The following is a 26,808-nucleotide window of genomic DNA, read 5'->3' as shown; positions in this document are numbered from 1 at the left end:
ACCCCCCCCCCCTTCCCCAAATTTGGATGCTCTCCAAGAGCTCTATGTGTGTGCCTGAGAAGTTATAATCACTTGATTCGAGTCTGAGTTTTATTGGACAGGCTTGTCTGGTGGGTTAAAATCCCCTCATCCTTTTCCAGATGATAACTGGCTTGTTTTTCTCCCCTTAAAAATAGTAAGAATTTACTTTTTGTAGTGATATCAGACCTGGAGACATAGGCCACCTTGGTTCCATGTGCTGCTGGCTTAAAGAAAGAATGAAATATGAAAAGACAAAAACAAAGAAGGGCGTAAAAGAAAAGGTAAGAAAAGGAACAAAGCCAAAGGTGAAAGAAAAAGGAAAACATGGAGAATTTAAATGTGATGAAATAATGCAAAGTAGTTAGGAGAGTTAAGTTTGCAGTTCTGTGTGTTCTAAACAGGCATTTTATTATTGTCTTAGAAAATGCCTTTTGATGTAAGAAAATAGGTTTTTTAAAAAAAGAAATAACAAGATTGGGTTTTTTTGTGATATATATATATATAGTATTTGAGAGCAGTAAATCACTTTTGGGCCTTTGAAAACAATTTGAACTCATGTTTGATAAACTTATTTTTCAGTGCGCACATTTCAAAGGTACATACTGTATTTGAGAAAAAAATACTGCTGTTAACATTCTGATGGTGTCTAGCCTAGAGGAATTCGCCTAGCTTTTATGGTAATATTAGTAGAAGTTATATATATAAAATAAACTATTATATTTAAAAAGTAGAAGTTACTAAAAATTTCAAATGGTACTGTTTTGCCTAGAAATAACTTTCTCTAATGATTACTTTTATATTATAGATTTTTGCCTATTTAATATATATTATACTTAGGGTTATATGTAATTATTTTCAAAATTAGTTTTATTTAAAAATGTTTTTAATTATTTAAGAAATATTTAGCTCTAGTAGGAAAACATTACAATCTTCACATTATTTCGAATGTCTTATGATATCTGTTGAATTGTATTAAGTAATTCAAATTGTTTCATTTGTTAATATATTTTGCATTGCAGGGCATAGCTGGAATTCATTAGTCATAATCTCCCCCTAATGGCAGCTGCTTGTCCTAACCACAAAATAAAACCCTTAATTCTTGTTTAACTCTAGTTTTAATGTCACACTGACAATTTTCATATTCAAAATCTTCAAAGAAAGTTCTGATTAATATTGTTTTAAAATGTGTCTTACTGGAAATGATTTGATTTTTTTCCTATGCCTAATTTGGCCCATTTTGTAGTTTAGGTTGGTCAGCTTCAAGAACTACATTGATTATGTAATTTTAAAATTATTATATAAAAGATAATTTTAAATATAATGGCTGATTTAAAATAACTCTTTTGTTGTCTGTATGTAGAGTAAAACCATTGGAAGGCAGTGCTGTGTCCCCACCTTGTGTCTTTCTGGGGTATAGACAAAGCAGAATGTTTCAGATAAGTGAAATCAGTTTCAGCAGTCATGATTGGGTTTCGTCCTGATTTTGGGTTGTATTGTAACATTTTTTTTAAAGAAAATCTTCTGCATCCACTGTGATTTTTAAAACTGTAAAGTTAAAAAGGCCTTTAAAATACTAGCCGCAGTTATCATATTCATAACTATTATGGAGGTTGGGCAGTTGATTTCATGATCGCCATTTATTTGGTTTGATTGCCATAGATAGGCATGTTAAGCATTTCACTATTTGAGAGCATCTCATTGTAGTTTTGTCTTGTGAGCTTTTCTGTTACTAAAATTTTAAGTCTCTCAAGCCTGTAAGTTAGGCTACTTCTCTTTCCTGGTTATGATTTCATAGTATGTCAGTAAAGCTTAATTAAACATAGTTTTGGAGAGGGAGAATTATGTACAAATAGTAAAACATATTAATGCTGTTAATCCCTAAAACTGGTTTTTACTTCTTGCCTCAAAATTTCCAGGTTTTTATATATGTTGGTTTTTGAGAAACTTTTCTTGTATGCATGTTTTTAACAGTATTAGATTTTTGAAATTTATATAAAAGTATAAATAATTACAAATATATTAATCATAGCATCATGTAAGGTATATAATAGAAGATAAATACTTTATGGCTACTATCCATATATCTTACTGACTGCTTCAATAAAGGTGTAGCAAGGCTAAAACTTTGTGTGTAAGGTATTAAATTACTGTGGGTACGTTATTGTTCTGTTGAATATTATATGTTGGTATAGTTCATTAGTTATAATTTAAAAAATTAGTTGATAATTATTAAGAATATAGTACATTTTTGTTCTATGCATGTAGTATTTTTCTCTGCCTATATGTTAGGAAGCCTAATGTTCATTTGTTAGGAAGAAAAATGTTTACAGTCTTTACAGCTATCACATATAGGCATGGAAATATTTTGTGAAATATTTCATAAAAGTAGTTTTGGACCAAAATCAAGTATGAGTTTATCTTTACCTAATGATCTATTAAGGCTTTAGTGTTTCTAAATAGGATCCCAATAAGACAATTTTATGATTATTTGCAGATTCGTAAACAGAATATATAATTTGAAATGCTTTTGCACTCAAATCACTAGATTAGTAAGGTGCACATAACCTAAATTATACTGCTTAATTTGGTGACTGAAATTCTACTTAAGTCTTGGAATAGATATTTAATCATATCAGGATAATTTTAATATAAGTGGGTTGATATATTTTAATTTTTTCATGAATTTGACATGTTGAGATGTTTGGAAATGGTTTCTTAATGTACCTAAGGTGATTAATCTTTGGTATAAATTCATATTTATATCATAATCCTGATAATATTTTCTTTACTAGACTATTAATTTGTAGAAAAATTAGTGTTTTCATTAAAGGAGTTCTTTATATTAGAATATCAGAATCTTTAAAGTATTGATCAAGGTTTTGGATGTATGACTTTAACAAATATGTACATTTGTTGGAGAACTTACACATTGACTTTATATGTGTTTTCTGAAAACTCTGCAATGCAAACATAATTTTAAGAAGAAGTTAACATTTAGCATTGTACTTGTTCCACTTAATACCTAATGAGGTTTGATAGTGATGTGTCTTAGAACTAGAAATTGAGACCATTATGTATGTTTTCCACCTGAGTATGTCTGGAATTATTATTATAGATTATTTAAAATGTGGTGAACACACAAGCAAGAAATTATTTAAAAAGCTGAAGTGAAAAAATATATTGCCACAATGTTAAACTGATGTTTCTTGTTATTAATAGGGTATATAATAACTTACAGTGTTTCTAATTATTTGATAATTTGGTGTGATTTAGTGATTGCTGATCTCTAAAAAATTTAACAGCATAATTTCCAGTACGTATTATTTAATTTGTGTTCTTTTCTGGTACGCCGTTATCTAATTTATGACTTGTTTATTGTATTTAGAGCCTTAGTATACTGTTTAAAAATGACTGGTTAACAGAGCTAAATCTAGGTTGTCTGATAATGAACAGAAATCATTAAATACAGGAGATAATTTTTGTCTTCTTAATTAAAAAATGCCCTTTACCCTTTATTTTGATATTTTAATGTTAAAAAATTTACCAGTCGTATTCAGAGAGGGTTTGTATACACATACAGATACATTTACATATAAATGCTTTTCAGTGCTTGCTTTATAAAAAATTCTGTATAATGGTAGCTAGTTCTTATTTTATGAAAGACAGGATCTCATTAACTGTATGTTAAGTGTCTTTCAGGTTTATATCTAATGTAGTATAGAAATATTTATTGTAATAGGAGTTATTTCACGAAAAATGAGAATCAAATACTTTTCCATTTTTGTTGATCTTTAAAAAATATATTTGTCTAGCAAAATATCTTAATAGTAAGTTACTGACCGTTTTCCCCTTTAAAGTTTTTGGATGGTCAAGTAAGCTAGGATGGATCTAGCGAAAGTCTTAATCTTTGCACAGAATAGAGTTTCATTGAATTTACAACATATAATTTTTCATAAATCATAATACATTGTATTCAGGATATATCTGTGAACCTCATTGAAAGAGATTTCATGACTGAATACTTCCTAAGTAGATGTCCTGAGCCAACCTCGTCAGCAAAGTGTGTGAGTCTGCGGGGAGCATTATAGTCAGCCTCCAGTCATGTTTGTGCCCATTTTGGGATTTCTAAAATGAAGTCTTTTTACATATAGGGTTTATTCTAAGGATCAAAGATGATGTTTCCTCACATAAATTCTAAAGAATTTTATAGATTTATGACATAATTGGTCTTTACTGATCTGTTTATTTTAAATATTTGGAAAACATTAGATTTATGTCCTAACTGAATTACTAAATTATGTAGGTTGGCAAGCATGATTTCAGTTTTGTTTTGAGACTGACTGTGGTGCTGAAGTTATGTAAGCATGTGGTTAATGCTTTTTTGCTTGAAAGATTTTCTTTTTTGATAAGGTTCATATTTTTAGAATAAAATAAAAGTCCTTTGGTTGTGCTATAATTGGAATAACTATTGTAACAGAAAAATATTGGTTTTGTGCAAATTTGGGGTCATTTGTAGTATGTTATTTTATGTCATAAAATTTATTAGTATAATGTGCTTATACTATACCAAATAACTATTGCAGTATTAGTAACTTATCGCATGAATTACATATTTTCTTCTCACCATTCAATAACACAAAATACCAAATTGCAATTGCGAATATTTGTGATCTTACAAAGATATTTCTCTTTTTAATAGCAAAGTCAGCAAAAATGAAACTGAAACCACTCAAGCTGTTTTCTTTCCATCTTCTCTGGATCTTATGGATTTACATAGATTATTAAAAGATAAATGAGAATTTGTAATTTTATCATTTTTTACTTCAATATTAAAGTGACTTAATGGATTATTTTCTACATTTTGATTATTTTTCCTTTAGTTTCAGACAAGTTGCATTTTCCCAGCTCTGTTATTTTATCAATTCTAAAACAATCTGTCTTCTTTATTGATTGTTAGAGTGCTGTTCTCACAGTGAACACAATGGTGTATTACCTGGCATTTGCCTTATCTTTTTTCTTAATAAAGCTGTAACTAAAAACAGAAAAACATAAATTTTTTTTGAAAATCAGGCAAGCAATCATCTTAACATGACAGGCGTTACAAAATTTACCTATTGATTTGATATTATAAAACCTGCATTATAAGTATGCGAAGTTTTGTGAGACTGTTACGTAAATATAGGATAGGAGTAGTGTTTGTTAGGACTGCAGTGACTTTCTTGCCTGATCTGAAAATAAAATGTCATCTTTCTTATGAGTGGTAATTTCACATACTTTGAATGCTAGCTTTATACAAATGTTGTTCTTTTTCCCCCCTAATTTGTAGGTGATATAGACAGATTATTTAACTTTCAAACACTGTATTAGTTTGAATTAAATTTCTTGTATGGAAAGATGAAATATTCAGGCTAAAAACAACTTTTTTTAGGATTAAAGTGAATAATGTCAAGATGGCATTTAAAGCACAACATGTGCCAACCATATGAACAGAATGTTAAATTAGAAATTATTTTACTTATTCATTTTCTAAACTAATTTATGGGAATCTTAGGAATTTTATGTTTCATATGGAATTCTTTTAAGTCTAGTCATTGTAAACATAATGTAAAATCTTCTTGATTATGCCATTTAAATATTGGCAGATAGTGTAAAGACTGATCATTCTGATCATTTTTAAGAGTGTATTTGAGTTGGTAGATTTCTTTCTTTTATCACAGTTGAGCAGAAGATATATTCAGAAGAATGTGCAAAAATTAAATTGGCATTTAAGGCTGTTTGATTATTGGTGTATTCAAGAAAATGTTTTAAATATGGTCTTTCAATTTTGTTTAAATTTCTTTTTATTTTTAAATAATTTCGAAACAAAAATGTTGAAAGGATTGTACAAATAATTCATATTACCTTTTAGCCATATTTGCTAATTTTTAACCTTTTGCCACCAAATAGGTATTTTGCATCACATTCTATTTTGACTATGAGGACATACTTTTTTTTTATGGTAACTAGTCAGATTTTTAAGAATTTTATTTTTCGATTAAAAAATTAGATTCTCCTTTATTTGTACTGTATCAGCCTTTAGTATATAGTTAAATAAAGAAGATACTCTTTTGGATGTTAAGAAATGATACTTAGATGTGCTTTGGGACTAGCATTGATAAACATTAAATGTATGATTAAAATGTCTAGAATTTCAAATGATGAAATTTACTTTTATATATCTGGTATTTATTGTCACGGAGGCTGATGAGTAAAATGATAACTCTTCTCTTAGTAGTAAGAAGACAGCTAATAGAAATTAAAATATTAAATGTACATATAAATAATTGAAAGACAGACTTCAAACATGATACTGTGACTTAACCCTTTTTTTACTTGCTGCTATTCAACACTATTGAAATGTTAATGTGCAGAGTAGTTTAGCATAGCTGCTAAGGATATATTTTGCAGTTTCTGGCTTGCTGTAAATGAGTGACAGAACTAGGTCTGTCTGTTTTAATTCCTCCCTTGCCAACACATTGGTGGACTTCTGTGTGGCAGGAAGTAGAGTAAAAATTAAATGGCCTTAAGCCTCTGCTTTTTGATAATAGTTGGCCTGTCATTTTCAAATTGAAGTATCTGCTCCCAGAAGATGTATAGCCAGTCTAGCTCCCCAAGGCTGGATGTAAATATGACTGGTAGATAGGACTTTTCTAGAGAAGTTATGATCCCTGGTACTTCTCAGGGTTTGTAGGTACATCAGTATTACTGGTGAGCCAGCTCATTCATCAAGATCACATGAATTCTTTCTGACAACTTGCAATTGCCTACTCTATTCATCATTTCTTATAACTCCCTGATCTCTTCAGTGGCTAAAGAACCAGAAGTAGAAGTTGTAAGGAGAAGTAAAATCTGCACAAATCCTGGAAAGCGGATCTTTAGTAACTAAGATTTGATCATATGTGAAATGTTTCCTTCATTTAAAAATATGATGCAGATTGTCAGTTGAAGATTGCAATTGGCTTAAGTTTTATTTTCTTTGAGTAACCTATGTCTGATCTTAGGTTGGAAATTAAAGTCCCTACCATTAGCTTATCATGGAGAAGTGGGAGAAAAATATGTTATGATTGCTGAAATGACTATGTCCTTATTTAGAAATGACCAGTATTGGAGTGTTTTAGTTAGAAGACCTGAAAAGATAGTAGTAAACATTATAAATATGTTGCATGGCCTTCAGATAATAGTGGAATAAGAATCATCCCTTTGTGTTTCCTTAAAATAGTGAAAAATTTACCTAGTTGTATTTTTAAGAATAGAAAAAAAAATTTTCTATAAAATTACCTTCCCTTTGAAGTGACAAATTTAGAATTACAAGAACAGACTTTTTCTCATAAGTTTTAAGGTGCTCTTCAAGTGAAATGTAGGTTTATAAAAGTTCTTTGCTCACTCTTTGGCATTTGGGCAGTGTCATAACATGTGTGACTGCTTAAATAGACGATATGTGTGAAATTACTCTCATCCTACTATTGGGGCTGCCTTCCAGCAATGGCTTGGACTGCTATAGTCAGGCAATCTGGTACTCAGGATATGTAAGTTTAGAAAAAGAAGATTTTTTTTTATAGGAAGAAAGGAAATTGCTTTCTTACAGGGAAATGTTGCTATATTAACTCTGGTTGCATCAGACGTATAGGTAGTTCATGAAATACAAATGAGCAGTGTTCTAAGAGTTGACTTTTCAAAGTTGTGCTGTTTTCATGAGTTAAGGGAAGACTAGCAACACTTACTCTTTCTAGGAGTGTTTTATGTAATGAGTCCCTAATGTAGTCTTCAATAACCTTTCACTTGAGCTAAAATAATGCTGATGGTATTACGAGACCTAGCCATCCTTTCTAAGAATGTTCCTGTAGAAACATGCCTTCAGAACACTAACTTGGGATGTCCACAAAGACACTTCTCTGTCTTCTGATGGTACCTCCAATGGTTTGGACAGAAACTCTAGTAATACGGTAACTGGGACCACAGGAATGGGTGTCAGGGTCTGGAGAGTAGGTTTTCTGGATTGAAAGCTAAAGGGACTGACTACAACTTTTTTTGTAAATATCTATCTAGAATATATTCAGACCTTTGTCTTCTTCCCTTCCGTGTGTTCATTGTAAGCCCTTGTTACCACACACTTTCTGTGAGGAGGATTTATTTTTTCACTTGCCTAAGACACAAAACATTATTAACATTTATTTCTCTCTTCTATCATCCGAGTATGTAATAACAAATGGTGATCTGAAGAAGGATTAAAAGGACTAATTGTTGTGAAGACTCAGTTCAAGGAAAAATACCAGTGGTGGCTCTTTGGGAACCTAGAGACCAGAAGTCATTTACTTTTGTACATTTGGGAGAGCTCTCAGCCTTTGTTGGAGCTTACTTAGAGTACAGAGTGTGAAGATAATTAGTGACAAGAAGTAAATAGAGGCGCTTCTCCAGTGGGGATCTAGAGGTAGAATTTGATGATTTCAGGAGTGCTTACTTTTCCCTTGATTCTTTTCCCTCTAAGTCCCATAGAATTGACCTATAATTGAATTGTTCTTTTTTAGAAGCCAGGAATGCCATTGGCTGCAGTTATCTGAAGAAATCCACTGGCAGCTTGGCTAAGAGATAATGCTGGAAGGAAAGGGGGCTAAGTCTCAACTGGCAGCAGCAGATAGTCAAGCAGATTAACTGTGTACTCTGGTGTTATGGTGGAGGCCATTCTTATGCAGGAAATGTGTCCCTCAGGGACCCTGCAAGCTGGCCATATATTGTCTTTTGTTTAAAAAAATTTAAATTCCAGACTGATATGGCAATGGGAGAACTGTGTAATAAATATGAACAAATTTCCTGACATTCATAATTTATTAATTTTAAGTAGTTATATTTAGTTTTTTGAAAAGTTTTAAAAATATGTCAAAGTTCTAATGAAAAATAATTTTTATGTAAGCACTTTACTATTATAAATATTACTGCTATAGCTAGGCTATTTATTTATTAAGCTACACAGTGTAAGTGGGCCATTTCTGATTTAATTAAATCTTTCACATACAGATAGCTTAATATGAGCATTTAATGGAAATGTCCCAGATTTGGGGCAGAGGATTTTTAAAAATAGTTTCCTGGAGTAAATCAGTAAATTCATTTTGTTATAGACAAAATATATTTGATTAGAAAAGGGTTGGGTCATATTTTGAGGGTCAGGGTAACTGGAGAGTGTGCTAGTGCTTTTATTTATTTATTTACTTTTTGCCCCTTCCTTGCAGTCATTTTGTAGCTATTGAAGGGAGCCCATCCAGAGGTTTGATGAATTTTTTGAGACCTCACAACCACATCTTGTCTAGGCAATGTGCCACAAAATCCTATTGATGCTTAGGAAGACCTTGAATTACCCTCAGAGCTAGTTGATAATGCACAGAAAATTACCTGCCTTTCAAAAAACTTTAAATAACAGAATAAAAACTTTTAATAATAGAATGATACTTTGCATTTTGATAGAAATTTCCAATTTTAGAAAAAATCTTTGTGGCTTTTTGCCATCTATCATTCTTATTCTAAATGCAGTGGTTTTCTTTGAAGTATTGGATATAGGATATTTGTTGTCTTGAGTATAAGCAGTGAAGGGGTGAAGAATCATTTTATTCATTTTGTTTTTTAAAATTATAAAATCGATACATGCTTACTAAAGAAACCTCATGAAACACAGGGAAGCATAAATGGCAGAAATCACAAATTACCCAAAAATGTACCACCCAAAGATAAATCAATCAGTGCTTATATTTGAGTGATTACTTTCAGAGTTTTCCTGTGTGATTATGTTATATTTCACAAAAAGTGTTGTGTTTTATACATGGGTTCAGTTATTTTTTAGTTTTGAACATCATCCTGAGCCAAGAATAATCTGATAGAACATTAGTCCTCATAGCTGGAAAGTTTGTTTATATCCATTTATTTGGCATTTTAAGTTGTTTCTGGTTTTTAACTCTGTTACACTTTAGTGAATATTTTTGTTCTTATATCTTCATTGTTATCTTGATTATTTCTTTTGTTTTGAAAAAATGAAAGTGACTCGTTTTTTCTGATTACAAAAATAATACATATTGATTGAAACATCAGTACAGATGTTTTTTAAAGTATTAATTATCAGATTTTATCTAGCTGCATCTAACTATTCATAATTTTCTGTTTCATTTAAGACTTGCACATATGCACAGATGTAAATACATTTTAAAATTAAAAATTGTTCATATTAAATATTGTTTTGTGTTATGCTTTTAAAAATTTTCTCATGTATTTTTCTATGTCAATAAATATAGATTATACTATTATGTTTAAAAGCTATTTTACATTCCACTGCATTGGTGGTATTCCACTTATTAATTTACAGATCTAGGTAATCTATTAATTATTGTTACATATTTAGGTTATTTGGTTTTTCACTATTATAATATTCCTATAATAATTTCCCATTGTTATGCCAGGTTTTTTTCTTTTACTCCTAGGGTTATTTTCTTGGACTGAATTCTAAAAGTGAAATTTTGAGATCCAGAAGGAAATTTTTTTTTTTTTTTGACAGGGAGAGTGGACAGTGAGGGAGAGTGGACAGTGAGAGAGAGAGACAGAGAGAAAGGTCTTCCTTTTGCCGTTGGTTCACCCTCCAATGGCCACCGCAGCCGGCGCGCTGCAGCCTGCACACCGCTCTGATCTGATGGCAGGAGCCAGGTACTTCTCCTGGTCTCCCATGGGGTGCAGGGCCCAAGGACTTGGGCCATCCTCCACTGTACTCCCTGGCCACAGTAGAGAACTGGCCTGGAAGAGGGGCAACTGGGACAGAATCCAGCGCCCCGACTGGGACTAGAACCCGGTGTGCTGGCGCCGCAAGGTGGAGGATTAGCCTAGTGAGCCATGGCGCCAGCCAAGAAGGAAATTATTTTAAAATTGGCCACCTATTGACAGGTCACCTTTCAGGATGAATGGTGGTATCAGTTTGTACTCTTGCCCACAGGATGTGTGAATGCTGTTGTGTCTGTTGTAAACCATGTGTTAAACTGTCTTTTAATTCTTAGAATTAGTAAATGAACAGTTATGTTTTTTTGAAAAAAATTAGTGCTACTTGATTTATTTTCTTTTCAAGTAAAAACAGTTTTCTTAACTATTAAAACAGAAAAGTAGGAAGTAGTGAAAAATTCTGTTCTTACTGGTGGCTTGAGGTGTCACACTGCTCAGTTAGAGTCTCTTAGGCATTAAACAATTTTGTATAATGATTGCTTACATGTAATCTGGAATAATAACTGCTGTCACAGCCTGTTTTGGCTGCAGAATAATCGAGCAGAAGTCATGGTGGAGTGGAGTGTTAAGCAGGCAGACATGCTTTGATTTTCTGTTCTGCTGCCTGTTTGCTGTGCTATCTTGGCAAGTTAATTAACCTCAGTTTTTCTAATCTGTAAAATGGGAGTAATATTTTCCTCATAGGATTGTTGAAATGGGATAATATATAAAATATATTTAGTATAATGCCTGTGTATTCTAAGCACTTAAGAAATGAAAGCCACCATACTTTGATATTAGCATTCCTACTAGTATTATTCTTAATGACTACCACAATTGTTAGTGTCTTTAATATTAATACTACAGTGTTCTTTCTTATTACCAAATTTTAATTCATAAAATGTAAAAGACAAGATAGTGAAATGCAGCCATAGTAAGAATTTCCATATGTTGCTGTTGTGAAAATGAGGGGAAAGATGGAATTTCTGTCATATTATAGGAATAAACAGAACTGAAAATCTGAATCTGTAATGCGATATTAATTGATAATCTGATATGTAAGACATTTTGCACATGTCTTATGTCTCCTGTCATTCACTGCTTAAATGAAATTGTTACATTGTCCATCTCATTTTTGTGTATTCAGAATTTAAAGCTGACTAGAGTTATTTATAAAGCTTCTGATGGTTCATCTTTATTCCTTAATATTTTACAAAAATATCTCAACATCAATTTTTGATGACAACAAAGATACCTCCATGGGCCATGCTGAAAGGTAATTTGCTATACAGGATATTTTGTCCAACAGAACTTGCTATCAGCATATAAGCAAAGATTATCTATCAGAAAATGGATATATATATATATATCTTTTACAGAGAATCAGAGGTTGATATAAAACAAGGTTTTACTTATGCCACAAAATGGTTAACTTGGCCACTTTTTTAACTTTGAAGCTTTTTTTTTTTTCTAAAAAATTTTTCTAAGGAGTTTTTTTAAAGAGATGTTATTTACATAATATAGCCTTTTTTGGCGACTCAAGTTCTTCAATATAAATATCAATTCCAAGACTGTGTTATGCCTAGTGGTAGCCTGAAAGAAGTGAGAGGTATAGGGGTGTAGGGGTGGTCCCAGATTACGACTTTTTGGGTTTCATGATTGGTAACAAAAATAATGTGTAACAAAGTGGACATTTGACACAGTGGCTAAAGTCACCACTTGGGATGCCTACATACAATTTCAGAGTGTCTGGTTCCAGTTCTCATTATTCTGCTTCTGATCTAGCTTCCTGTTAATGCACATCCTGAAATGCAGCAGATAATGACTCAAGTATTTGAGGTCTTGCAACCCAGGTGAGAGACCCAGATAAAATTCTAGGCTCCTGGCTTTGGCCTGGCCCTGCCGTGTCTGCTGAGGGCATTTTTGGGAGTGAACCAGAGTATGGAAAGATCTCTGTCTCTGTCTTTTGAATAAAAAATGAAAATAAATAAGAAATTTAAAAATAATGTATACTATAAAAGAAAAAGTATAAGAAGCAATGATGGCAGGGATTAAGACATAAAATTTATTAACCCATTTAATATTATAATTTTTCATATTTATTTATTTTAAAGATGCAGTGACAAAGAGGAAAGTCGAGACAGAGAGATAAGGATACCTTTCTGCTGGTTCATTCCCCAAATGGCCACAGTGGCTGAGACTGGGCCAGGCGGAAGCCCGGAACCAAGAATTCCATCCTGGGTTCCCACATGCGTGATAGAATTCCCATAATTACACCATCATCTACTGCCTTCCCATGCACATTAGCAGGGCACTCTGATATAGGATGCCAGTGTCTCAAATGGTGGCTTAACTTGCTACACCATATCACTAACTACAATATTACGGAATAAATATTAGTCTCAATATTTAGAGAAATCTTTGGATTTTTTTTAATATACTCACAAGTGATAGAGAAGACAGAATGCATGAAGATCATTAGACCTTCAAATTATACCCAACTTAAAATACTGTGGCACAGTACTCTGCATATATTGTGATGGCAAATGGTAACCCTGTTCCCTTTCCATACTGAGAATGAAAAAATAGTTGACAAACTACACAGTGAAAGATCTATTCATTTAAAAAAGTAAACTTCTGGGGCTGGCATTCTCACATAATGGATAAAGCCGCTACTGCATCCCATATGGATGCTGGTTTGAGTTCTGGCTGCTCCACTTCTGATCCAGCTCCCTGCTAATGCACCTGGGAAAGCAACAGAAGATGGGCCAACTAATTTGGCCCCAGCACCCATGTGAGAGTCCCGGATGAAGCCCCATGGCTCCAGGCTTTGGCCTGGCTCTGCCTTGGCTGTTGTGGCCATTTGGGGAGTAAACTAGCGGATAGGAGACTTCACTGTCTCTGCCTCTGTCTTTTGCTCTCTGTAACACTTACAAATAAAATAAAATAAATAGCATGTTCCAAGATAAGTGATACTAACAGTTAACGTTTGAACCTAATTTTCTTATAAGCACTTACATATTTTAATTAGTGTAAGTCCCACACTTCCTATGAGGTTAGCACTGTTGTCTGTATTTAGTGGATGAGGAAACCTGAAACAGAAATGACAGCTTGTAAATTTCAGGGCCACCAGCAGTCTGGGCAGCACGGTATCAAAATCTACATAACCATTACTCTTATTACCTCTGTTGTAGCAATTTGTGGATTCTAATGTTATTTTAGAGTAAAAAGCAATAAAAGTTGCTCTTGGAGACCTATGTTCTTTTCTAATTTATATAATTTGCAAGTTTTTCAAGGTTTCATAATTATTTCACAGCATCAAAGCTGAATATGTAGACCTTCTTAAGGCCCTGGGAAGTATGTTTTCCCTGTGTATCTACAGACTCAGAGAATGGTAACATCAATAAATATATGGGTGAGTGATCTTCCAAAGTTCATGGAAAGAAACTATGTATGGATTTGAACGTTTTTGTACTAAGATAAAGTTATCTCTCGTTTCCGTTTTCCATGAACTTTTGAGGTACCCTCACATTTTGTTTTTAAGAAAATGAATAAAAATTTACCCTCAAAGTAAAATACACAGATTCATGGGTTCTCCCACCATGTAAACAATTGAGGATTAAATTTCATTTGAAACAACCCTTGATTTTAGAGTCTACTCAGGTTACCTTAACAGAACCTGAAACCATTCTTCAGGTAATGGCCTTAGTAATGGGATTTGATATAAATTTATTGAATTCCAAACTTGCATTTTTTTAAAGGAGTGCATATGTTGAGAATGTATTACACAAAAAGAGTGAATACTATTTTATGGGATGTTGTTTTCAGAACCAGAGAGATACAACAGATGGTAGATGGATATTTCTGTTGAGATTCGTCAAAACAATTTGCAAGGACCACCTAAGGAGTGCTAGAGTTCTGATTTTTTCTTTTTAGGTTTAACCTTTATTTTCAATTCAAACTGAGCGTGCCCAAAACTCAATTGGACTGAACTTGTAATCCTATCTACCCCCTTCTCTTAATCTTTGGTAAAACCCTTCAGTGGATTTTCCTCTCAAACAGGGTGGAGACCCTTACACTCCTTAGCATAGTTGTCAGTGCTCCTCTTGACCTGCCTTCTGCTTAGCAAGCCTCACTCTGTGCCCTTAGAAACCTGCTTTGTGTTAGGTCCACATGTGGTTTTCTGCGTATGCCATTCATACTCACTTCTTCCTCTTCCAAATTCTGCTCTTCTACCGGGCTTATCATTTAAAACTTGCTGATTTATGATAGCTTTACGAGGTAGGTCTTACCTCCTCACTTGTTTAGGTGAGGAAATGGAAGCTTAACAAGTTTACATTTCCCAAGAACTCATCAGATTTTTGGGAATCAGAAATGTAGAAACTGAATCAGTTCCTATTAGAAAAGTTTTTATTGTAGCCATATGAGTACATTAGAAAAGTGCATCTAAGGGAAAAATTTATTCTTATAGAAAAGGATCAGGAAGAAGTTTATCTTCCCGTAGGGAGGTAAATAGTTTTTAATGCAGTATGTGTAAGACTGAAATATGAGGTAACAGAAAAAGAATATAGATTGTGAGAGGTAGAGATAGTAAGGTAGAGTGTGTGAGAGCTCTGTTGGTGCCTAGACTTTTTCATTCTTGTGTTAGTAATTCTAAGATTCTCTGGAGTTCATTTGAGTTGATTTATGTTCTTGGCAACCAAGAGGCCAAAATTAAAGCAGAAATGTGTATTTATTTCTTTGGCTAAGCTTAGAGTCAATTAAGTAGAGGAAATCTCCACTAAAAAAGTGATTATATTCCTGAAGTTTCTTTATGAATTTGATTAGAGTTCAAAAATTTTATCCTGAGAATAATTACAAGTGGTAATTATATTCTTTGGTTAGCTCATAAATGTTGAATGAACGCCATAGGTTGAACCACTGAATATTAAAATGAAATAACAGCTGACACCATTGAAACACAGTTACTAAAATAAAATCAGTAATTGAAATAAAAATTAAATACTGAAGCAAAATCAATAGTGAAAGTTAAAATAGTTTTTCTGGAATACTGGTCTTGAAGAAAAGCAATTTAGTGAAATGTAAGAAAATATTCAATGAAAACATAAAGAAAGTCTTAAAGACATCAATTGATTTTGCAGCCAAAAAAAGAAATGCATAAGGTAAAAGAAATATTTTTAGAAATTTTGGCTGCTTCAAATTTATTTAAAACAACTGTTTTAGAAGTGATTAGTGTTCATCATAGCTTATTTAGATTTAAAAGTGTAAAAATTAGAGTAGATGGAGATTCATATATTTAAACTGTGAAAGATAAATTAGTAGACGGAAGAAGCATGGCACAGGATCCTACAATCCTGAATTAAAAGCAGTTATTTGAGATCAGATTTTCTTCAGTTAAGTAGTTCTCAAACTGTGGTCTATGGACTCATTTATTCTCTTCAGAGTTACTGGTGACTCCAAAGAGTTTTATATCTGCTATTACATCTGTTGATTTTTTTTCATTTGAAATTAAAAATGAGAAGTTTTAAATATATAGGGTCACGTTCCATTAGTGACCAGATTGATGATATTTAACAAAGGTCATACAGTCTTTGAAAAAATATACTTATTCTCAGAGAATGAGAGTTGACAAGCCATGAAACATGTTAGTAGTATTGAAATAGTTTTGACCTTATAGATGTCTTAGATAGATCCTAGGTAAAAATTACTGGACCAAACTTTGAGAACTCTTCCTGTAGTTAAAATACTGTACTTCCCCCTCAACTCTTTATTTTAAGTGGGAGAAGCCTTTAGTTAAAGTAAAAAATAGTCTTCAGGTTACATATTTTTACATGACAGCAAACTCTTCTTAAATTAAAAATTATATTCCATAGAGAAAGAGCATTTTAACTTGCGTTTATTTCCACTGGATTTTAAATTAGAAGACAAAAATGTGGGAAAGAGAAATGAGTTCTATTGATTTTTTGGTGTTTGTGTGTTTTGGGGGAATTGATCTGTTCAAGTGGAATTGAACTGGGACTAGGAGTGTGTTCTAGGTGACTCTTCAAGTTGCTATTTAGCAATGTTTATATAGTCATTTTGCTGTCTATTTTTTAGCCAAACATAGGGTTTATTATGTGGTTGTTATTTGAGCCCTGTATCTGGTCATTTAGTGACCATAGTTTATAAAGTAATTATATTTTGAAGCATTTTTATTTGAGTTTCATGATCTTTCTGAGCTTCTAAGACTTAAGCATTTTGTAATACCAGCTATATTTGAACTAAAAATGATGAAGCTTTACAGTTTCATATACAGTTTTCATAAAATAGTGGCAACTATTGTGTTATGTGTTAGGTATTCTAGAATGTAAATCACTTTTTTGTATATTGAGTTACATGTTAATTGTGACATTTTGGGCTTAAATTCTCTGGCTTTTCTTTTTTATAAGATGAAAAATTATTTTGAAATGAATTATCATGGATTTGTCTTCAACATAAATTGCTCTTAAAACTGAGATTTATCTGTATGTGAATTCTATAAATTATAGGGAAAAATGATCAGTATATGCAAAAAGGATATGTGACAATTACTGAAAGAAAATATTTTGTATTAAGATATTCCACAAAATAAAAACATCCCAGTTGGTGCCGTGGCTCACTAGGCTAATCCTCCGCCTTGCGGCCCCGGCACACCAGGTTCTAGTCCCGGTCGGGGCGCTGGATTCTGTCCCGGTTGCCCCTCTTCCAGGCCAGCTCTCTGCTGTGGCCAGGGAGTGCAGTGGAGGATGGCCCAAGTCCCTTGGCCTTGCACCCCATGGGAGACCAGGATAAGTACCTGGCTCCTGCCTTCAGATCAGTGCGGTGCGGCGGCCATTGGAGAGTGAACCAACGGCAAAGGAAGACCTTTCTCTCTGTCTCTCTCTCTCTCACTGTCCACTCTGCCTGTCAAAAAAAAAAAAAAAAAAAAAAAAAAAAATCCCAGTCCTTCAAGTATTGTTTGACTATAGTAATATTACTTAAAATACTGAATGTATTTCTTTAATAGTTCAATTAGGTTAAGGCTTTGAAGAGGAAAGTTACCCTAATTACAATTGCTTGGTGAGAAGAAACTTTTCAGGATTTGTGTATAGATTCTTGTTTTGTAAGTGTCTCTCGATTTTCCAAGGTTTCGCTTAAGCCTAGGCATTGAGAGGCTAATCCTCTTTTCTTGAAGGGTTACTTTAAAAGTGTTATTTCCTTAAAGTGCAGAATCATTTAGAGAGGCTTCTAAGGAAATACTTACTTGAGTAGAATTAGGAAGTAATATTTATTCCTAATTTTTATCAGAAACAGTTATTCTGTAAACATAGGTAAACCCTCCCATCTCCCATTTTGAAAGAAATTTTACTTTAGTAACAATGCATTAATATAGTTTCAAAAATATCTTTGACTATTGAATGCTTTATGTTCTTGTAGGGATAATCATTATACTATCTGTCACTATTTTAGTGAAAAACTTTGTTTTTCCTTGGATGTGTCACTTTAGTTACATTGGATGACATTTGTATTTTTAGAGAAATTAGACTTGACCAGTGCTTTATTGATTGGTCCAAATTTGTGGCATGTTTTTCAGAAAGACTTATGATGGGTTGGCGCACAGAAATGTCATATTCCAATCACGACATGAGAAATGGTTGGATTGCCTGTCCTACTAGGAGGTATTCTTAAAATTAGTTATCCTGTTATATCAATATCAATATATTTATCTCCTATTAAGAATGAGACCTCTTGTTATTGTTACAGTTAAAAATCATGATAGGTACTGATTAAATTCATACAAATGATCATTCTGGGAATTAATGTGCCTGACTTTTTTGGATTTCAAATTTTTGATGGTTCTTCTAAACAGAAAAATCATTTCTCTTAGTGAATATCCATTAGCATATTCCATTTACTCAGTAATTGATATGCATTTATTATTAGTAATGAAATTATATCCTGAAAAATATAAAATATTGTTTTTCCTATGTTTATGTTTTTTCTTGAGACTAGATCTGCGGTACTGCAACTTAAAACAAAATATAAACCTCACCACAATTCATTTCCATTGCATTCAAATAGTAAATTACATAATAATTAAATTTTTATCCATTAGAAATGTAGCTTCAAGTGTTGCATAAGAAAGATGCCAGAATCTTGCAGCACTTACCAGCTATATAAACCTGTGCTGAAAGATATTTATTAAATCTAAAACTATTAAAATTATTTTACAGTTTAGAAGATGCCAGTATTTCTCCGTGAAAAACTGACTTGCTCTTTGTTGTTACAACTCCCTCTTATTTTACATGTTTAAAGCTCTTAAACTCATCTTGGGTTTTAATCACCTAATCCACATATAGCCATGTGTGTTCCCTCTCTTTTTAAGAATGGTCAATAGTAAACTGAGCCACAAAATAAAGACAAAGGTCACAGAGTTACTAATTGATGGGAATAATGGAATTCAGAGATCCCCTGAGGCTTTTTTGAGGTACTTTTTAAAAAATTCAGGAAGCATAGACAATGCAGTAAAAAGCTACAGTCAGAATGCTGTAGTGAGCACTTTACGAGTCAATTTGATTTTATAAAATGAAACTTTAGTAGGTCTGTTACTTTTTATTTTACTCTTGACGTAATCACAAACTATATTTTAACTACTAGCTTACACTTTAAATGTGTATGTACACATTTAATATTTCTATTATGAAATTTAATTATAAATCATTTTAGGTCACCAGTTTTTTGAAACTAGCAGAACTTATATATGTGAACAATTCTATATAAACCATTCTTATATAAAGTCAAGGGTCATAAAAACCCAACCAGAAATAGAGATTTCTATTTTCTCCTTTCTCTTTGTTGCTGTGTGTCTGTGTATATATGTGTATGTAAACGTAGCTAAGTGAGTTATTTCATACTAATGAATAATTTTAAGGTCTGGGAGCTGCCTTCCAGCTTTTCACAAATTGCTACCACAGCAAAATAAAACCACATAGAGTAGAATGAATACATATTTTCTGTATATAGAGAGCATTATGAAGCTCTACATTCAGAGCTGTAAAAAATTTCTGTAAGGAGATAATTAATTAATGTAAGAGAAATAAATAATATTTAGTCATTATATTTTAACATTTATCCAGATAACACTGTAGACAATTTGATCCATGCATTTAAGGAAAACTGCTATCTTTCTTTTTGGAAGCATTTGTTGTACAGTTCCTAAATTTATTTGTCTGTAAATTGACGCACTTTGAAGAAGTAGGAAGCAGAGAATGAGAGTTTATCTCTGTATAAAGAATCCTCTGTTTTAGATTTTTGACATAGTTGAATATTAAAGCACATGTATTTTTTCCTTGCTACAGTTTGATTTTTAAGCAAGTAATTATATGAAATTTATACATATAAAACTTCTGAAAATTGTTTTTAAACTCCTAAATTTTTAAGGCAAACATGTAAATATTAAATCTAACCATTAGCACAACCAGTGATTAGTTTACAGTGTTTTTAAAAATCTCAAATGAGATGCTGATGACTATTTCTGATTTCAAATATTATATATCACATAAACTGAAAATTGTAACTCTGTAAGAATGGACACATTCCTTTTGCACTTTAAGAAATTAGTTTTCTGAATCTTTTAAATATAGGATCTAAAGGTTCATTTACCCATCATTTCAGATGTTCTGGGAAGAAATATCTAATTATTTTTCCATGACATCTACCCTTTTTTTCAGATTCTCGACTGACATTTTGTCGTGTTATTGTGTCCACGCTATTTAGTTCCTCCTGGAGCCTTCCGAATTTCACACGCACTGCTTCAATCAGCTCCTGCAGAGCGGATAACTTACCTAGGGACCCAGGCCTTCCTGGACAAGCAGCCAATCTTGAACGGGGCGACTGCCCTTGTTTTATATTTTTAAATTTTTTTGCATTTCAAAGTATAGGTGTTTGTTACAGTAATTTATTGGAAGTTTTATATATATATGCACACAGATAGATATCTTTCTGTGTGTGTGTATAAATATATATATATATATAGAGAGAGAGAGAGACAGAGAGAGAGGATGGATTATGTAGAAATGAACCTACCTGCTGGCATTTTTTTATTTAAAAACTTTTATATTGTGACATAAAGCATTTTTGTATCTCTATAAACTAATGTGTCTTTATTTTCTAGTACATATTTCTGTAATGTAAACTTGCCTGTGTAGATACAAAAAGCAGTTTGAAAACTGTTTTCTGTGTTTACAAAATATACGTTAATGGGATTTGAGTGGGAAGGGTTTGAGACAACTCAGATTTAGTAAGAAAGTGGAGGAGAGGGAATTTTCCTAAGAAGCTTTAGACTACGTGCAAGTTGAGAATCTATCCTGTATGTAGTAGAGGTAAAGGTCCAACTCTGCCATTAATTTAAAAGAAAAATAAGATTTTGGTAGAATCCTGAGTAAATTATTTTTAGAGTTTTAAAGATCTTAAAAAATGTTACACATCAAACTGGGCTTTAAAACAGTAACAAAAATTTGGGCCTACTTTTTCAGATGTATACTTACCTTAAAATGAGTAGCAGTTAGGTAAAAGGGAGGGGTACTAGAGGAAAAAAATGTTATAATGTCCTGTTTTAATTAAGGGTTGAAATATATTTCACATGAAAAATAGAGTTTAATTTTTAGTATTATTATTTAAATCAGTGTGCCAGAATTTTCAGTGTGGATAGAGAAGAAGAGGCTCTGATTTTGTAAGCTGCAACAATAAATATATATATTTCAAATGCTAATGTGTTAGGTTTTTAACTTTTCATTTCATTTTGAAAATATGTAGCAACCACATTAGATTTTTGAGTAATAGTATTAACAGTAAATAAGCAAGCATGGATCTAAAATTAAACAAAATGAATTAGGACTTTAAGATGTGGATACTTTTACTTAATATTCTATATGGGGAAGATACTGTATTATCAAGGCATCAAATGTGTTTCATGTTAATCAAGAACATTGGTATTTTAAAAAATTTGTTTATGTTTTCTGCGATTATAACACTGTTTGCCTTTCCTCAGACTGAATTTGAGTTGATTATTTCTTAGTGCCTTTAGGCAATCAGTGGCATTTAAGTTTTGTAAAAGAAAACTTTGTGCATAAGATGTTTCCAATAAAACAAAAAGCTCATTGAAGTTGCTTTGTTTAGATTTTAGTTTAGATCCACGTCTGTTCTGCTTTGTTTATCTCCTTTGACAAAAAGAATGGAAACAACTTTTTCTGTGTTCAGATTTTTATATAAGAAAGTAATTTTTCTTTGTGCCTTCTGTTCTTTTAGACATTTAGAAGCAAAATACTGCCTCCATATTAAGTAGCAAGAATACAAGAACTTGAATAGACTAAAAATTATTATGGGGCTTTTTCTATCACATGGGGCTATATTTTCTAGCATTCCTATGGTACTTTGTTTCTTTCTTCCTTATGAAGAAATAAATCTTGTTATATTATGAACTAAAATTTTACACTATAATTCTTACTGGATATTTATGATAATTTAGTGAAATTGTTTTATCACCATTAACAGCATTATTGACAAGGTGAGAGTAGATTACATTTAGAATTCAGTCAGACAGGCTACTAGCTCTTTTGAGAAGTGGAAAAACTGATGCCATGTAAAAACCCAAATTTTCAAAAATGCATGACTTCTGATTTTGCTAAATGTCTTAGTTGTATTTTGTTTTAAAGACTTTCTTTCTGCCAAAGACATACAATGTCAACTATTCAGATCCTACATGTGTAAGTTAAGTTGGAATAAAATTATTTCAAGAGTTATTTTTTAATTTATTGTGAGCACTGGTACAGTTTTCTAAAGTTTATTTTTTAGTTACCATTTTTTTGCATTACTATTAATTTTTAAAGCATTGTTTGAGAAACATTTTTAAAACAGCTTTTTGGCAGTGAATTATAGATGAATAGTCAAATCAGTATTGGTCTTAAAATTCTTTTGGAAGGTGGCCAAATTTTTCTGTCCAGCAAAGAAACCGTTAATCTGATGTTTATGCATTGAGTTTTCTGGTGTTTTATTCTTTAAATGCCACAGAATCTGAAAATCACTCCATTGTGCTGTAAATGGTTTGGGGAATTTTTTTTTTTTTCCTTTCTGAATAGTGATTGAGCACCACCTGTTGGTCAACTTGAAGTATTTTAATTTGTGAATTCATCAAGAATTTGTTAAATGATTACATACCTTAGTTACTGAGGTCTTACTTAATTATTTCACAGTATGGATATGTTTTAAAAAACTACCTCCCATAATATGCCTATGTTATTATATATCACAAAATAACATACCTTACTATTTAAGTTTTCCTAACTTTGCCATAAGCTACTGAATTTTAAATTATACTTTGATAGAGATATATGATATTTTCTCAAGAATAAATCCTATTTAGTTGGGAAGTTATTAAAACATTCTGTGAAGATGATCAAATTGAGGAAGAATGGTTAGGTGATTCCTATGCTTTTATCTATGAGTTAACCTGAATGATGCTAGATTTAATTTTTAAGAAAACTAAATACTTCTTAAATTATTTTTCTTCACTAATAATAATTTGAAGTACATTGTCTAGTTGTTAACTATAAATTCTTATAATAAAATGATTAATATGTTTATTATAATATAATTTTAATAATGTTGAACTTTGGTCATTGTGTATGTTACTTTGAAATGGATATATACAACTCACATACTAATAAAACAAAGTATTTAAAAAATGTCAATTTTTAATACTAGTTAATTTTAATAAACAAATTTTTTCAGATCAAAGTAAAAAAAAGCCTAAAGTGACATTTGGTGATCTTATAGATATTAAAAATGTGTATTCTTTTGATTAGGTGTAGAAAGCAGCTGTGGTATTTCTTTCCATTCCTGACATCAAAGTGGGTGCTACAGCTGTATCAAAGTCTTAACCCTCATACATTAATAATGTACAGTAAATAAATCAGTGCTTTGGGGTTTTAGGGAGGTTGATCTTTCGATTTTAGGGCATACTTCCCAAGCAGAAATCATTCAATGCTTCATATTAGATGTATTCTTAGAAAGAAAATAGTATATTTTTAAATATAGAAATCAAGACTTGTGGTGTCAGATACATCGTTTCAAATAATAATGTTGATTCCCCTCAATACCTGTTGCATCCTCCTTTGTTCATTTAATATCATAACTTCGTCGCAGTGTTCTAAGCTAGAAACTTGATATTCACTTCCCCGTCACTCATCTCATCTTTAAAATTTCTAAGATTTGGAAATAACTTCATTCTTTCTACTCTTCTATTATCTTCTTCAATCCTCATTATTTCAGAGAGCTTCCCAGGTAATGGTGTTGTGTCCAATATCGTTCCTGTCCCACTCTGTTCTCAATTTTTAATTTTTTCTCAATAGCAGTGGATGGTTGTTGGGGTGTTTTGTATGTTTGTTTATTTTTGGTGGAGTGGTGGGGAGTGCTTATTTTTCTACTAAAACTTGGCTGGTCATGTTAAGGGTAAACATACATACATACATATATATATATATACATATATATACATACATACATACATATGAGAGAGGGAGGGAGTGATGAACCCTTTGAAACCAGTAACTTGTAAAGGTTTTTGTTTGCTTGTTTGATCTTTTAAATCCACTCCTAAGGGTAGCCTTTGACATACAAGAGGGCATATAACTTGAAGAGCAGACTTCCTGCGTACAAATTGCAGCTCTGCTTCTTTGTCTTGAACACTTTACTTCATTCCTCAGCTTCTTGATTTTCACTTTAGTTTGATGGGAATTGTAACAGTACCTGCTTCATAGGATTATTGTGAAGATCAAATGTTTTAATATGTGTAATGTTCTTAGATGGTGCCTGGTACATATGCTTGATAAATGTTAACAGTTAATTTTATTTTGTATTTTAAGAGAACAGGTTTCATTTATTTAATAGGTACAGTTCTAAGATAACCATAATGCTGTTTGTCCCACTCTCCCTCCCTCAACCTCCCTCCTTCTTTCTTTTCTTTTTTTTTTTTTTTTTGTTGTTGTTGTTTTTGGTTTTTTTTTTTTTTTTTTTTTTAGTTTAGTTTAGTTTTTGCAAGAACATAATTTCAGGCCACTCTGTCATCATAGGCATAATGCACCACTAACCATAATATTCAACAGTAAAAAGTATAAAGACCACAGTTCCACAGAAGTATAAACAAGTGCTCAAAACAACAGTCAAACCACAAGATGTCCATTTCATTCTTTACATTTTCATTTGCTATTTTCCCTTCCTACTCAACAGCTAAAGTGTACAACCCTAGTCAACCTTGCTTTCTCATTTGTTAGCAATATTTCTCCTTGTTTATTTTTATATTTTTTAAGGTGAACAGATTTCATGTATTTCATGTATTTCATTGAGAAGCATAGTGATACTTCCCTCCCTCCTGCCCATGTTCCCACCCTCCTCCTTCCTTTCTTATTCTTTCCTTTATAATATTTTAAAAACTCAAATGAGCAATTTAACACCTTATCTCAAAATTTGGGAAACTATACAAATATGGAACAAACATTTTAAAGTTTTTTTGACACATTTTATTTACACGTATCACATTTTATTTTTTAACTTAAAAATTTGTAACAGACACTTGAAAATTGTAGATATTTATGAATTACTACGTGGTGTTTTGGTACATGAATACAGGTGCAATATCTGGTAAGGGTATATCTTCTCAAATATTTAACATTTCTTTATGGTAAATAGTAAATTATCTGTAATCATTCTACTGTGTTGTGAATGTTACATTTTAATGTTAATTTAAAAATCTTCAGTATCTGAAAATCATTTTCTTTAAAAGTTCAATTGTGTAGTTTCAGTTAATTCTTCAGAATTGAAACATGTATGGAGGTACATAAATATGTTATCAAAAGTTGTTGTTGAATTGTGTTAAAGTATTGATATAACTATTAACCAAAATGTTTTTCTTTGTGGAAGAATGTAGAGAAATACTGTTAAGAGCATAAAATATGCAGTGGAGGATGGCCCAAGTGCTTGGGCCCTGCACCCGCATGGGAGACCAGGAAAAGCACCTGGCTCCTGGCTTCGGATCAGCGTGGTGCACCGGCCGCAGCGGCCATTGTGGGGTGAACCAACGAACAAAAGGAAGACCTTTCTCTCTCTCTCTCTCTCTCTCTCTCTCACTGTCCACTCTGCCTGTCAAAAAAAAAAAAAATAGAGCATAAAATAAGAAATTGGTACATTCCTTTTTATAGGAAGACTTTTAAATTTAAATATGAAGACCTAGCATAGACCTTTTTATAGGAGAAAATCTGAATGTAGTAACATCTGCAGATGGCTGTAAAGGACACCGTGTGAAGCCATCCTGTAACAAGGCTTATTGCACAACTAGACGTCCTGTGATTGACAGTGGTCGTGGATTTACTTGTTTACTCACCTTTTTCTTTCTTGGTTTGATGTGTTTTCTAATCACTTCCAGCCAAGTTTGAATTACCTTATTTGCTTTCAATGATTTTTGGGGAGAGGGTATGAATGGGCACATAAGTAAAAGTTAAGAGAATGCAGGTGTATATACATGCATAGTTTAGTTGTAGCTAAACCTGATTTCTTCAGTTTGAAATTTTTACTCACCATTTGGCATTGGTAAGATGAAAGTTAGAAGCTTTTGTTGGGATATATGCTTCTGAACCTAGACAGTTCAAAAATTCATAGAAATGTTCGTAAAGAATGAGACTCACTGAGTAATGTTGATATTAGATTATAAAGCACAAAGAATAGGAGACTACTACTTCTAGGAGTTACAAAAAGCATATACTTCAGATAACAGAGCAAAGAGAAATTTGATGCTTTGTTGGGTTGGGTCCTTTATTTTAAATACCAGTATCATTAACAGTATATACATTGCATGACTTTTAAAAATGTCATGGATGTGTGTCTGTTTTCATGATTGAATGCTTATGCTAGAAATAAGTGTAGGTTGAGGTGAGAATTTGGCATAGTAGGTAAGACACTTTGGAGTGCTGTGTC

The 26,808-nt window shown here is 32.2% G+C and overlaps 1 protein-coding gene and 1 long non-coding RNA gene across 2 annotated transcripts in view; both read left to right on the top strand.

The window, feature by feature from the left end:
• The window catches only part of FBXL17 (F-box and leucine rich repeat protein 17), a 533,662-nt gene that overhangs the window by 77,884 nt on the left and 428,970 nt on the right, over nucleotides 1-26,808 (top strand). The window lies entirely within an intron of this gene.
• LOC127492851 (uncharacterized) lies at nucleotides 168-20,564 on the top strand. The gene is made up of 3 exons (XR_007922658.2): nucleotides 168-302; nucleotides 18,377-18,461; nucleotides 20,514-20,564. It is a non-coding gene; the product is annotated as an uncharacterized lncRNA (long non-coding RNA).

The sequence above is a fragment of the Oryctolagus cuniculus genome, chromosome 14 (assembly GCF_964237555.1).
Source record: "Oryctolagus cuniculus chromosome 14, mOryCun1.1, whole genome shotgun sequence".
In the NCBI taxonomy this organism is placed as follows: domain Eukaryota; kingdom Metazoa; phylum Chordata; class Mammalia; order Lagomorpha; family Leporidae; genus Oryctolagus; species Oryctolagus cuniculus.
The sequence above is the reverse complement of the archived record's forward strand: the minus strand, read 5'-3'. Positions and strand labels throughout refer to the sequence as shown.